The sequence below is a fragment of the Pongo abelii genome, chromosome 5 (genome assembly GCF_028885655.2).
Source record: "Pongo abelii isolate AG06213 chromosome 5, NHGRI_mPonAbe1-v2.0_pri, whole genome shotgun sequence".
Lineage (NCBI taxonomy): Eukaryota > Metazoa > Chordata > Mammalia > Primates > Hominidae > Pongo > Pongo abelii.
Genome location: NC_071990.2, coordinates 25,454,803 through 25,469,039, shown reverse-complemented (window position 1 = coordinate 25,469,039; position 14,237 = coordinate 25,454,803). Strand labels below are relative to the sequence as shown.

At 40.9% G+C, this 14,237-nt stretch overlaps 1 protein-coding gene and 1 pseudogene across 13 annotated transcripts in view; both read right to left on the bottom strand.

Annotated features, from left to right (window-relative positions):
* The window catches only part of CARMIL1 (capping protein regulator and myosin 1 linker 1), a 349,638-nt gene that overhangs the window by 235,858 nt on the left and 99,543 nt on the right, over window positions 1-14,237 (bottom strand).
* Window positions 8,592-8,691, bottom strand: LOC112134014 (U6 spliceosomal RNA; annotated as a pseudogene).

The window sequence follows — 14,237 nt, the reverse complement described above, 5'->3', positions numbered from 1 at the left end:
TAAAGAAAATTCCAAGATCAATTTGAAGTTGTGGAAAGAAGTGAACTCTTTTATAAGGCAGGGCTCTCACTATCAAAAACCTTGTCCGGAGTATTATACATACGTACAAGGTTAAGCTAGATACCTTCAAAAGTCCTGTCCAACTGCAATAACCTGCAATTCTAGATCCCATATATATCTACAGTTTGTGTATCATATATACCAGGTTAGCAATGTATGGCACAGGTGGCAAACTCTCACCATACCACATGTGATACACACACACACATATACACACGCATACACAAAAAAAAAGTCTAAGATGAATTGCAGATATTTTTAAAACTAAAATTATGTAGTAATAACTAATTTCTAACTCTTTCATTGAGTTTCTCACAGTTTGGAAGAAGAATGTGGCATGCCAGTGACAAATTTTTTAGTTCAAGTTGTAATACCCAAAACTGAAAGCCTGCGTGACATAAAAGAATAACTGCTGAACTAGTCCAAACACTTGGTTTGCACTGACTAGCCACGTGACCTTGGACAATCCACCACGCCTCTACAGATGTCAGTGTCCAGTAGAACTTGTACTGCTATACTCACCACTAGCCATATGCGGTTTTTTTGAGCCCTGGCAATATGGCTAGTGCAACTAAGGAATTTGCAATTTAAATATTGTTTTAATTATATCTCACTGTCGTTAATTTATTAAATTCAAACAGCCGCATGTGGCTAGTGGCTATCACATTGAACAGTAACTATTGCTGACAAGGCCCCTGAAGAAGAAAGTCAAATTCCAGACCAACCTCAACCCATCATCTTCTGCAAGATCTTGATACCATCTAGACAACTGTGACAGAAGGAAAAGATAAAAAATCTGAGGCTCTACCTCAGAAGGTCCTTAGGGCTCCTGTCAGCTATTGTCTAGCCCATTCATTATCACCACCATATCCTAGGATAGACAGCCCAGTGCCCTTTTATCCTTAGACTGTCCAGGTTGGGATCAACATCCAAGTATAGCAGTGTAATTATCAACGTTCCCTGGAAAGATGACATGTATAGAACAATGTCCTATGGAAATTACTCCCACCCAGCCAGCTACCCTATTATAATGACATTAGTGGATTATTAGTGAAATATCTGTGAATAACTAGTGAACATTATTGAAAAATACCATTTCTTGTAGAGTACAAATAGCTACCTTTAAATTAGTTAACTATCTCTTACGAAGGAAACCATTCGATTTATTTTAGCTTTCAAATCAAATCACGCAACCAACTCTAAAGTTCTTTCACAAGCTTGAAAACACACAAATATTAAAAGCCACAAAGTGGCTGGGTACAGTGGCTCACACCTGTAATTCCAGCACTTTGGGAGGCCAAGACAGGTGGATCACTTGAGGTCAGCAGTTCAAGACCAGCCCAGCCAACATGGCGAAACCCCATCTCTACTAAAAATACAAAAATTAGCCAGGCTGATTACAGGTGATGGTGTGCACGCCTGTAATCCCAGCTACTGGGAAGGCTGAGGCAGGAGAATCACTTGAACCCAGGAGGCAGAGGTGACAATGAGCCGAGATCACACCTCTGCACTCCAGCCTGGGCTAACAGAGCGAGACTGTCGCAAAAAATAAAAATTTTTAAAAAGCCAAAAAGTGTGACTTTTTAAAGAGTTGCCTTGGTTGTTTTTAAAACATATATAAAAAATCTAGGTGGGATGCAGTGGCTCACACTTGTAATCCCACCACTTTGGGAGGCTGAGGCAGGCAGATTGCTTGAGCCCAAAAGTTGGAGACCAGCCTGAGCAACATGACAAATCCCCATCTCTACAAAAAAATATAAAAATAGCCTGGCTTGTTGGCATGTGCCTGTAGTTGTAGCTACTTGGGAGGCTGAGGTGGGAGGATCACTTGAGCCCAAGAGGCGGAGGTTGCAATGAGCCAAGACTGTGCGACTGCACTCCAACCTGGGTGACAGACTGAGACCCTGTCTCAAAAAAAAAACAACATATATATATATGTGTAAATATACATGTGTACATATATATGTCTAGAAAAAATTATTTTTAAAAAATTACCAGGTAATGTCAATAATAGCCATATTCCAGAAGCTTAAGAGAAGCTTGGCAACAAATTTACTAACATATATTAGCAATATCAATCATTATAGCACCAAATAATGAGATCTCAAAATAGCACATGTGAAAGGGCAGTGAGCTGCCTAATCACAACTAATTTCAGGAAGAAGTTCATAGTGCATCTAGGAAAGTATTATTATTTTTGCAATACTTCACTTTTGCAATGTTTTAAATCTGTTTGTTTTTTTAAACTAGGCAATCGCCACCAGAAAAATCTTAAACAGATGATTAGTTCATAATGTATAACAATAGAGTAAAATGCTTCCTAGCACATAGTTCAACACCAGTGGCTAGTCTCACACAGAAAATTTTCCTAGGCAGGAAACTCAGCGTCTCCTGATTCTTCATTCCTAAACTGTATTCTGCTGATATTGCATGCCCTCTTGTAATTATCATGAGTCCTACACACACAGAACAAGACAGACAAAATCTTCATTGCTGCAGCCCACACCAACATTAGCTTGCCTTTCCCTGCTTAATTGGCTCTGATCACTGGGCAGAAACAACTCATTGCTTTTTCCTTTTCACATGCTGACTCAAGTATTCCTAACATCATTAGTCATGTTTCATAGTGTCTAGAATAAAAACAAACTGACATCCAATTCCAGCAATTATTCCATTTTACACTTTGGAGAAAAGAAGTGATCGACAACTTCCAATCTGCCTAAAATCTCAAGCAGCTAACACTTTTGCAAAACAATTTGACTATGCCACATGCCTGTATCCCCAGCTTCTTGGGAGGCTGAGGCAGGTGGATAGCTTGAGCCCAGGAGTTCAAGGCCAGCCTGGGCAACACAGCAAGACCCCCCCATCTCAAAAATGAAAACAATACAATATGACTAGAAGAAGATTTAAAGTTATGCAAAACATATAATAGACAGTATCATACTTTTTAAACCAATGAGAAGCTGAAAGATTCTTTTGAAGTTTGCTTATAGACTCCAATTAAGAAATAGAAGTCCTCCTCATGTCTTCTCAATTAAAACCATTCCATTTTCTACTGGCAGAGCATCTATGGATGAGACAAGCACAGTGCCAGGCACTTGGAAATGCTTGGTGAGTACTGAATGTAAAACATGGAAATGTGGGTTTCTCTAGTAGTGGAGGCAGGAAATCCCCATCAGTAAGGAGTGAAAGCTAATTCCCCTTAGGGCAGTCATTCCTACTTTCTTGGTAGTGCCTGTTAAGTAGAGGCCAGGTGTGGTGGCTCATGTCTGCAATCTCAGCACTTTTGGAGGCTGACACAGGAAGATCGCTTGAGGCCATGAATTCAAGACCAGCCTGGGCAACAAAGAGAAGCCTCCCCACCTTTACAAAAAAAATTGTAAAAATTTGCTGGGTGTGGTGGTCTGTGCCTATAGTCCCAGCTGCTACACTTTGAGAGGCTGGGGTGAAAGGACTGTTTGAGCCCAGGAGTTGTAGGCCGCAGTGAGCTATGATCATGCCATTGCACTCCAGCCTAGGTGACAGAGCAACACCCTGTCTCTTAAAATACAATAAAATAAAATTTAAAAAGGCCAGGTGCGGTGGCTTATGCCTGTAATCCCAGCACTTTGGGAGGCCAAGGCAGGTGGATCACAAGGTCAGGAGTTTGAGACCAGCCTGGCCAACATGGTAAAACCCCGTCTCTACTAAAAATACAGAAAAATTAGCCAGGCGTGGTGGCATCTGCCTGTAATCCCAGCTACTCAGGAGGCTGAGGCAGAATTGCTTGAACCCGGGAGGCGGAGGTTGCAGTGAGCTGAGATCGCTCCACTGCACTCCAGCCTGGGCGACAGAGCGAGACTTCGTCTCAAAAAAAAAAAAAAAAAAGTAGAGAAATCCACATCTAAAAGACAAAACATAATAAAACTGTTGTCTGTGCTAAATACCTTCATTTCTATCACCTAATAGTAGCTATTTTAACTAAGGCAGACATCACCAAAAGAAACATTAGCCTTTCAATACTCCTCCAGCATTTACTCTACTGTTGTAGAGAGAATAATGATGCCAAATCCAACATTTATCAACTTGAGGACATCAAGAAACGCTTCTACATCAAATGAGTTTCAAAACATCCAGAACACCTGCAGATACATTGCAGGTGTAATGCTACAATAGTAACATGGTTCAACAAAGTCTGGAGGCTCTAAATAATGAGGATTTTTACTTCTACTTACCTATCTGCTCAAGATCTTTTTCTCTTTTTTTCTTATGAACTGTTTCTCTCATAGTTCTGTTCCTTCCTTTTCATTCTTCCAACAGATACCCATAATGACAAGAGTCCATTTGCCAATTCACAGCTAGAGGCAAAGAAATCATTACCCACTAGGAAAAGGGGAGCATAATCGCATCTGGTGATTATTCTCTATTTCATACGATGCTTTCCCTGAGGCCTCAGTCTTCTACTGAAAATATTTTAATTGTAAATATAAAGTCATGACCATCCACATGTATAGCTGGTTTGCTTCAGTTAGAAGTCACTGCAACCAAAAAACAAAGCACTTTCAGTTCCTCACACTCATTGTGTTTAATGTCTCCATTGGTTGAATCTCACGAATGGCTCACTGAATTGAAGAAATGCCCCCAAGTAGGAATTCTAAATTCTGCACCTTCAAAAGATGGTCTTCAAAATCACAGAAAGAAAAGCTGCTGAACTGCAGAATATATATTGCTATTGAAAAGGTTGTAAATCTTTTAACTTAAGGAAGGGCAGAATTCTTCACTTAGAATATTCAGAACAACTTATGTTAATGTTTCATTTGTCTTGAACTAGAAACTGTGAGCATAGTGTTCAACAGATTCAGCTATCCACTTATTCACTGACTTTTATATCTCTGTATATGCTCTTCAGCCTATTATCTGGAGAACTATCAAAGAAAAGTTGTGGCCCAAATGCTGGATTTGCCTACTCCTCAGTTCATAACAAGTATTTCTCAAATGTAGACCTATAACTATAAACACTTTTAACTTTCCTTGAACCAGAGCATTTAAAAATGTATATAGTCTGCACATTAAATGTGTTGTTAGTGAAGTAAAAGGTGACATCATAGAGTGTTATCTAGTCTGTCGTGATTTTTTTTTTTTTTTTTTTGAGACGGAGTCTCACTCTGTCACCCAGGCTGGAGTGCAATGGTACAATCTCGGCCTCCCGGGTTCAAACGATTCTCCTGTCTCAGGCTCCTAAGTAGCTGAGATTACAGGCACCGGCCATCATGGCTGGCTAATTTTTGTATTTTTGTAGAGATGGGGTTTCACCATGTTGTTGGCCAGGCTGGTATTGAACTTCTGACCTCAGGTGATACGCCCACCTCGGCCTCCCAAAGTGCTAGGATTACAGGCATGAGCCACCACAGCCAGCCTCATGATGTCTTGTATTATCTAGTACTATCGTGATTTTCACCTATTGCTTGTTACTTTCATGCAAATTCTAATTGACTTTCAAAGTAAAATCAATAAAAATGACCAGTGTCTATATGACATTTACTATGTGCTGGACCTTAGTCTTTGCTTATATCAACACATTTAACCCTCCTGACAACCCTATGAAGTGGGTACAGTTATTTCTTCAATGTCCTGGGGGGTGTTTCTTTTCATTTTAAAGTCCCTACTCCTAAACTCTACTAACAAAGTTCAAGTAGCAAGATATCAGATTACAAACAACAGGCCAGGCATGGTGGCTCAGGCCTGTAATCCCAGCACTTTGGGAGGCTGAGGTAGGTGGATCACTTGAGGTCAGCAGTTTCACCAATATGGTGAAACCCCATCTCTACTAAAAATACAAAAAGTTAGCCAGGTGTGGTGGCAGACACCTGTAATCCCAGCTACCTGGGAGGCTGAGGCAGCAGGATCACTTGAATCTGTGAGGTGGAGGTTGAAGTGAGCCAAGATTGAGCCACTGCACTCCAGCCTGGGCGACAGAGCAAGATTCCGTCCTCACCACCCACCCCACACACACACAAAGATTATAAACAACAAAATTAATTCCATGTCCTTATACCATACCAAGGTAACTGCTTTGACATTGCAAATAACCAGTGTGATTCGTAAAATAATTAAATGTATTATTAAATGTATTAATTCTTGGGCTATTTGCCCACACCAAATTTCCAAGGTTAATCCTACCCTTCATTGTGCATGAGGCAAATACACTCAGATATATCCAGACAGCAAGTTAGCTACAGTTGAGAGAAAGCAAGAACTGCAGGCAAGAACAAGCCCAAAAACAACCTGTAACCTGATTTTGAAAACTAAATATTAATTTCATCACCTTCTTTTACCAAATCTTCTAACAAGTGGCAAGTCAGACTGAAGTTTCTCTCTCTTCCTTCCTCTCCATTCTTTGAGGTGCTAATGAGCAGAAAATGAGAGTCTAAGGCTCAGAATAATCTACAGACTGGAATAATGAGTCTTGGAAAAATTCAAGAGCTGAAACTAAAGCCTTACTAATTTGCACCATGAAAGAGGCCATTTTTTATGTTAGTGCTGACTGATCCAAATCCAAAATAAAAATACCACCAAATCAATATATTCCTCTAGAAAACATGTATTCAAAAGTTTGTCATGATCAAAGTGAACACTGTGATTTATTTGGTATCTATTTATCCCAAAAAAGCTACTACTATTTATCTCTTTTGTTTATCTATGTGAAAATAAATTCCAAATGACTATAACAGGGCATGGTCCATAGTAAGTGCTCAATAAATGTTTACTAAATGAAATGCATGAACGAATCATTAGGCCCCTCAGCATTCTCACTTATCTACCCTGTCTCCAGTCCTCACTCCCTGAAAACCACATTGCATAGAGCCACCAGAGGGATTCTTCTAGAACACAAATATAATCATGCCACTCAACTGTTTGAATCCCGTTCACAGACTTCCCCACACCTCACCAGCAAACTGAAGTTCAAACTCTGTCACAGAGCACCTTTGTTACATCTCCAGCCCATTCTCTCACCACTCTTGGCCTTGGATATATGGCAATAATAGTAAAATTCCCCTTGCCTACATGGTGTTCCCTCCTCCCTTCTGTGAACAAGATGCCTTAGATAACTGTTGTCCTGGTAAGTTGTACATAACTTTATAGCTGCACTTAGCTCACCACATTACTATCTGTTTTAATGTCCAACTTTCCTCTCTCACCGAATATGAACTCTGTAAAGAAAGATTATCTTATTAATCATTGTCCCTCCAGCATCTAGAAGAGTACTCAGCACATAGTAGGTACTCGATAAATGTTTACTGGATGCTTGGATAGATGAATGGATGGGCGAAATTAAATAGTGTTACATCTATCCAAAAGGAAATTCACAGGCAACCATGCTTTTGAGGACGATGATGTTAGGCTTGCCGAGAGGAAAAAAATAAACAAATTTAAGCGGCTTGAACAAAACACTCTATTATTAGCAATGATTATAGAATTTATAGTTCCAGTACCTGCTGGAACTGTCTCTTAATTTCTCAAGGCAGTGAAGCTTGGATATCCCTAAGAACGAGGCAACGAGGTAGAAGTTATACATTCTTGGGTTCTCTGCCCCATAGGTCGCATTCTGAAAGCAAATCTAAAAACAGCAATGTTTTTTAAAAAAACACAAACTGGTGTCCATACAGCACCATGTGGGCATACACAGCTTCCATTGAGTGGACCAGGGGAGGGGACCGGCTCAGAGCAACCTCAACTATCACCCAACGGACACACGAGTCCAAGGCCACTCTTGTGGTAGAAGAAAAAGCAAATGACACCTGAGTACCCGTTGTACACGTGGCTGATACTACAGAAACTACTATATAATTAGAATTTTTGGTTTGTGTCTTAATTGAGGCAGCCACCTTTGGCACACGTGCTGGTTATTGGTGGCCACAGAGGGATCTGAGCATCAACGCTGGCAAAACCAACAAAATGTGCCGTTGCTGCATGTGGGCTGTGTTGGCAATGGTGCCAGTAATGTCCCACCGTGCTATTCTCCTGTGCCTCAGGCTCTGTCCTCAAATAAAGCATTGAGGCAATTGGGCTTTCTTTCTTGAAAACAATCATTCTGAAATTTCATGTCTTAAAAACCTGCCGGGCGCGGTGGCTCACACCTGTAATCCCAGCACTTTGGGAGGCTAAGGTGGGTGGAGCACTTGAGGTCAGGAATTCGAGACCTGCCTGGCAAACATGTGAAACCCCATCTCTACTAAAAATACAAAAATTAGCCGGGGATGGTGGCAAATGCCTGTAATCCCAGCTACTCAGGAGGCTGAGGCAGGAAGAATTGCTTGAACCCAGGAGGCGGAGGTTGCAGTGAGCCAAGATCACACCACTGCACTCTAGCCTGGGCGACAGAGCGAGACTCCACCTCAAAAATTAAATAAATAAATAAATAAAATGTAGACGGGAAGTTTATTATCCTATTCTATTTTTGCATGTATTTAAAAGTTCCCATAATTATTTGTTCTCAAGAAGTTTTGCATAATACAAAGTTTTAAAAATATACAAGCCATAATTTTGTTTTAAAAAATATGAAATATTTCACAAATTTGCATGTCATCTTTCGACAGGGGCCATGTTATTGTCTTTATTGTTCTAGTTTTAGTATATGTGCTACCAAAGCAAGAACCACAGTTTTTCTATTTCAAGATATTAATTTCAAGGTAATCAGGACACAAAAAGCAAGAAATCAAGGTTATCAAGATTATCTTACTAAAGGGAAAATACCAAAATACTAATACCAGTAATTTAAACATAGATTTCATCCAACCTGGCATAAAGCATTTCAATTAATGTCACCAGAAGGAGATTACACTCTTCCCTATGGATTGTTATATGTTTATGGAAATTATTTGTACCTTTAAAATATATTATTTTTGGTTTTCACTTCAAAAAAACTTTAGAATGGCACCATTCTTCCTTCTACATCTATGTACATTTGAAACCTTATAAAGACATTTCTTGGCACCCTCAAAAACCACAATCCGAGCCTACCTTATTCCCAACAACAGACCCGCTTTCTCATGCCACTACCCAAGTTAGGGAACAATCTTCTATCTTTTCTGTGACACTGTGACATTTAAATGTCCTCATGGCTCCTGAGGTACCCACTATCAGACTCATCGGAACCTATCCAATCAAATCTCCCCATAGTACTCAACCCGACCCACTCCTCAGGGCCAGAGAAGTCCACATTCTGCCCTCATTTGGACTTTAGAGCCTCTCTCGTTCATACACTGCCCTCCCTCACCCCCATCCAACTCCACTGTGATTTTATGATATAATAAGAAATATAAGGCCAGGCACTGTGGCTCATGCCTGTAATCCCAGCACTTTGGGAGGCCCAGGCAGACAGATCACTTGTGAGAGGTGAAGCCAGCTGAACTTCCTGGGTCGAGTGGGGACTTGGAGAACTTTTCTGTCTAGGTAGAGAATTGTAAACGCACCAATCAGCGCCCTGTGTCTAGCTAAAGGATTGTAAATGCATCAATCAGCACTCTGTAAAAACGCACCAATCAGCACTCTGTGTCTAGCTAAAGGATTGTAAATGCACCAATCAGCACTCTGTAAAAATGCACCAATGAGCGCTCTGTGTCTTGCCAAAGGATTGTAAATGCACCAATCAGCACTCTGTAAAAACGCACCAATAAGCACTCTGTGTCTAAAGGATTGTAAACACACCAATCAGCACTCTGTAAAATGGACCAATCAGCAGGACATAGGCAGGGACAAATAAGGGAATAAAAGGTGGCCACCCCCAGCCAACAGCGGCAACCCACACGGGTCCCCTTCCACGCTGTGGAAGCTTTGTTCTTTCGCTCTTCACAATAAATCTTGCTGCTGCTCACTCTTTGGCTCTGTGCCACCTTTAAGAGCTGTAACACTCACTGCAAAGGTCTGCGGCTTCATTCTTGAAGTCAGTGAGACCAAGAACCCACTGGAAGGAACCAACTCCGGACACAACTGGAGTCAGGAGTTTAAGACCAGCCTGGCCAACATGGTAAAACCCCATCTCTACTAAAAATACAAAAATTAGCCGGACGTGGTGACATACACATATAATCCCAGCTACTCAGGAGACTGAGGCATGAGAATTGCTTTAACCGGAAAGGCAGAGGTTGCAATGAGCTGAGATTGAGCCACTGCACTCCAGCCTGGGTGACAGAGTGAGACTCTGTCTTAAAAAAACAAAAATAAGTTCTTCATCCCCAGTTCCTAGCACAGAGTTTCTAAAACCTTTGGAATCTCCTGGGCGACAGGAATGAGAAGAGTGTCTCTTGTTCATTATAAGCCCATTTTCAATCATACTTGAGTTTAGGCAAATGTGATGACTCTTGGTGGGCCCCTAGAGAGCTTCAGGATGAGGGCTGGTGGTTGCCAGGGGAACCAACCATGAAATTTGAGGAATGAACTTTCAGCCCCTGCCCCATTTCTGGGGAGGGAAGAAGGGATGGAGATTGAACTAATCACCAATGACCAGTGATGTAGTCAACCATGACTATGTAATGGAAACGCCATAAAACCCCTAAGTTACAGAGTTCAAAGAGTTTCTGGATTGGTGAACACACGAAGGTGCTGGGAGGGTGGGCATCTAGAGAGGGCATGCCCTTCCTCTATACCTTGTCCTGTGCATGTCTTCCATTTGGCTGTTCCTGGGTTGTAACTTCTATAACAAACCAGTAATAGGAAGTAAAGTGACTTTGTGAGTTCTGTGAGCCTTTATAGAGAATTACTGAATCCAAAGAGTGGGACTCATAGAAACTCAAGATTTATCATCTCTTGGTCAGAAGTATAGGAGACCTGGACTTACAACTGGCATCTAAAGTGGAGAAGAATCTTGTGGGTCTAAGCCCATAACTTGTGGGGTCTGTGCTAACTCTGGGTAGTGTCAGAGTCGAAGAATTGGTTGTTGGTGTGGAAAAAATCCAGCCATTTGTGTCAGAAGTGTTGTGAGTAGAAACAGATCACAGACCCACCCAATGTGCAAGGGCCAGAATGGCTTAGGTCTAAAGGAAAACATTCTAGAAGAGCTGTTAGACTTAGGTGACACAATTTTTTATAACTGCCTATTTCAATACTATTAAGATATAACCTTCTGCAATTTGGTGGTGCTTGTTTATAATTTGATAGGCAGAACTCAAAGAAATTCAACAACTGAATTAAGGTGACTAAGTGAAAATTTTAAAGTGCAGAAAAACACAACCTCTGGAATCAAGACTAGGAATTTTGGCAACTAAGTTATCAAAATATTCTCACCATTTATAAATTCTAGCAGACTTTCTCTAACAATACAAAAATAAAGAGAAACAAAAATATAGCAGTCCAAACACACATACAGTAGAAAGAGAAAAAAAGATGAGTGTACCCTCAAAAAGTCCCTTTTCCAATGCAGGTTTCTTGCTACTTTAGACCAAATATTTCATGTGGTCCAAGGCATGAGTCCACATCTGGCAAAAAAGAGTACACAGTCTAGACTGTGGCTCCTTAAAGGAAAAATGCGTGTCTAAGTTATTTGTAAATTTCCAATGACCTACACAGTGCCTGGTGCAAAGAAAACGATAAATGATTGATGAATAAAGAGAGGCTTGTTGTGAACCAAGGCCTTAGATTTTAAAAAGGAACAACTATCAATAAAGGTATTTGGGATTTATTTACAAATTCATATCAAACATGAAATCTAATTCAAACAACAGGAGGTATAAGTTTTTTTTAGTTTTTCGTAGAGTTCATTATCTGGAAATTTTGTAATTCCTGTAATTTTCCATTTACCTTCCCAACCCAACAAATCTCTCTCTTTCCTTGAGGGCAAGGGTCAGCAAACTACTCCAGAGAGCCAAATCTGACCCACTGTCTATTGCTGTAAATAAAGTTTTAATGCAGAATAACCACATCCATCAGTTTGTATACTTTCTATGGCTGCTTTCACACTACCATGGCAGAACTAAGTATCTACAACAGAAAATCGGCCTGCAAGCCTAAAATATTTGCTATCTGGCCCTTTAGAGTAAAAGTTTGGTGACTTCTGCTTTAGAGTATCATATAATACTAAATACCCAATAAAATACTGTGTTTTTAAAATAACATCGGAGATTTACTAAGCTAAAGTTATTTATAAGATAATTAAATATGCTATTCACTTTTGGTCCATATGACTTTATTTACATCCTCACAATTAAAATCTCCCAAAGACACAGCTTTAGAAGAATAGAAGCCTAATGATAAAGAAAATCCTTTCTTGCCACCTAATTTATGCCATGATCTACTATGCCTTTGAGAGTCCTTAAAGAGCAGAATAAATTCCATAGAGGTAAGAAAAGAAAAGAAAAAAAGTGCATAAAGAAGTTCAAAAGAAATGTAAGGCTATACAAAGTAGAACCAGGGTACAGGGTCACACATACAACATCTTGATCACTCCACATATTGAGTAAATGTGGTATTTAACAAAATGAGTTACAAGTAATGTTAAAGAAAAAGAAATGGCAGAAAAAGCAAGTGAGCCTTTTGGTTTACTTAACCAGGCTAAAAGGCTATTCACAGAAAAGTGCCCTTTTGGAAATATAGCAATCCCGGCCCTTGAGGAGACTCAAGGAAGACAATGTGAAGAGATCAAAGGCATTTCACCCTGACCTGTATGCATTTCACCAGAAGGTTCATTCCATCCACCTTTTAGTAATCAGAAAGAAGCAAAGCCCTGGAGCCACCTCAAGACACACAGCCTGACTACCTCTGCTCAATGCAAAAAGCTCTCTGGCCAGCTGAGAGGTCTCACCATCCTCTGAAAGAATCTTGTTTTTTCCTACCAAACCCAAACCCCTCCTTCCATCTATCCAAATTCTACACATCTTTCATGGTCACATTCAAAATTCCAAGCAGTGCAACTGCACTACTCCAGAGGGACCCATTCTCAAAGATGATGTAAATGGTGTTCCCTGGCATTGTACAACACAGTGGCCCCAATCCCAACTCCTCAAGAAAGTCTCTCCCAACACATCACAGCAGGCTGACATTCCCCTTTCTTTCCTCAATATGTATCTTATGGCCCTACTGGACTGTAAGCTCCTAGAAGACAGGACAATATATACCTCTTTAATACAAAGCTAATAATGGCACGAACACCAAAAGCACCTACTGAGTCAAACTTTGTGCTAAATGCTTTGTATGCATTATCTTATTTAAGTCTCAAAATAATCTTATGGGTATGTGTGACCACCATTATTTTAGTTTTACAGATGAGGAAACCGAGACTTAAGTTTTAAATTTGCTGTAGTCCACACAACCAGAAAATGGCTGAGCCAGGAGTCTGACCAAGGTCTGTCTGGTTCCAAGAATAATGTCCCTAAATTGTACACTAACTCTCACCCCAAAGATACCCAATAAAATCTGGATTTTTTTTATCCCCAAGATAGTGGATTGGAGGCACTGTGAGCAAGCCTCTACCACTTGGAAAGACAAAATAGTGTGGAGAGATTCACACTGTGAATTTTTTTTCAGGAAGAAACACAGGAACTTACTATGAGGCAGATGGAAAACTCTAAGTCCCCAGAGTGTGAGAAGACAATAAACTGCCTCTAGGATATACACTCCTACTGGGGAACCTGGCAATCCAGGCCACAAGGGAAGCCTTCAACCCTACCCAGCACTAAAGCTGATTCAGTGAGCCATGGGGAGTATATGAGAAGGAGTAGCACTGGACATGCTTTCAGTGTGCTCCCAGTCTCCAGCAAGGAGAGAGGGAAGCCATTGCTGATCCTACCTCACAAGGGACCTTGTGGAAGTCAGCCAGCTAACTCAGACAGCAATCACAGGTTGAGAGAAGCTCAACTGAGATTTACGATATGAGTGGGAACAAGCTCCCTTGGTCAGAACTGAGGGGCAAGTGGGAAGTGTGCTGCAGCCATAAGAGAGCACAGGGGTTGGGTGCCCCTGCTGTGTGGGGAGACTAAGAGAAATGTGGCCTGAAGGCCATGCAAAGGCTAATGGCTTGGGGCAGTTTTGAGTTCTGAGTGCCAATTGTCTGGAACCCAGCTAGCTGCTGCTAGTGGTACGCTGTGGCTACAAGACCTGCCTTGCCAAGTGCATGAAAGCTGAGTAGAGCTTGCTGCTACCTGCTAGTCCCCACTCTCCATGCAGACTCTTCGGTGCAGCAGAAGCAGCTGTGCTTTTTCCTTGAA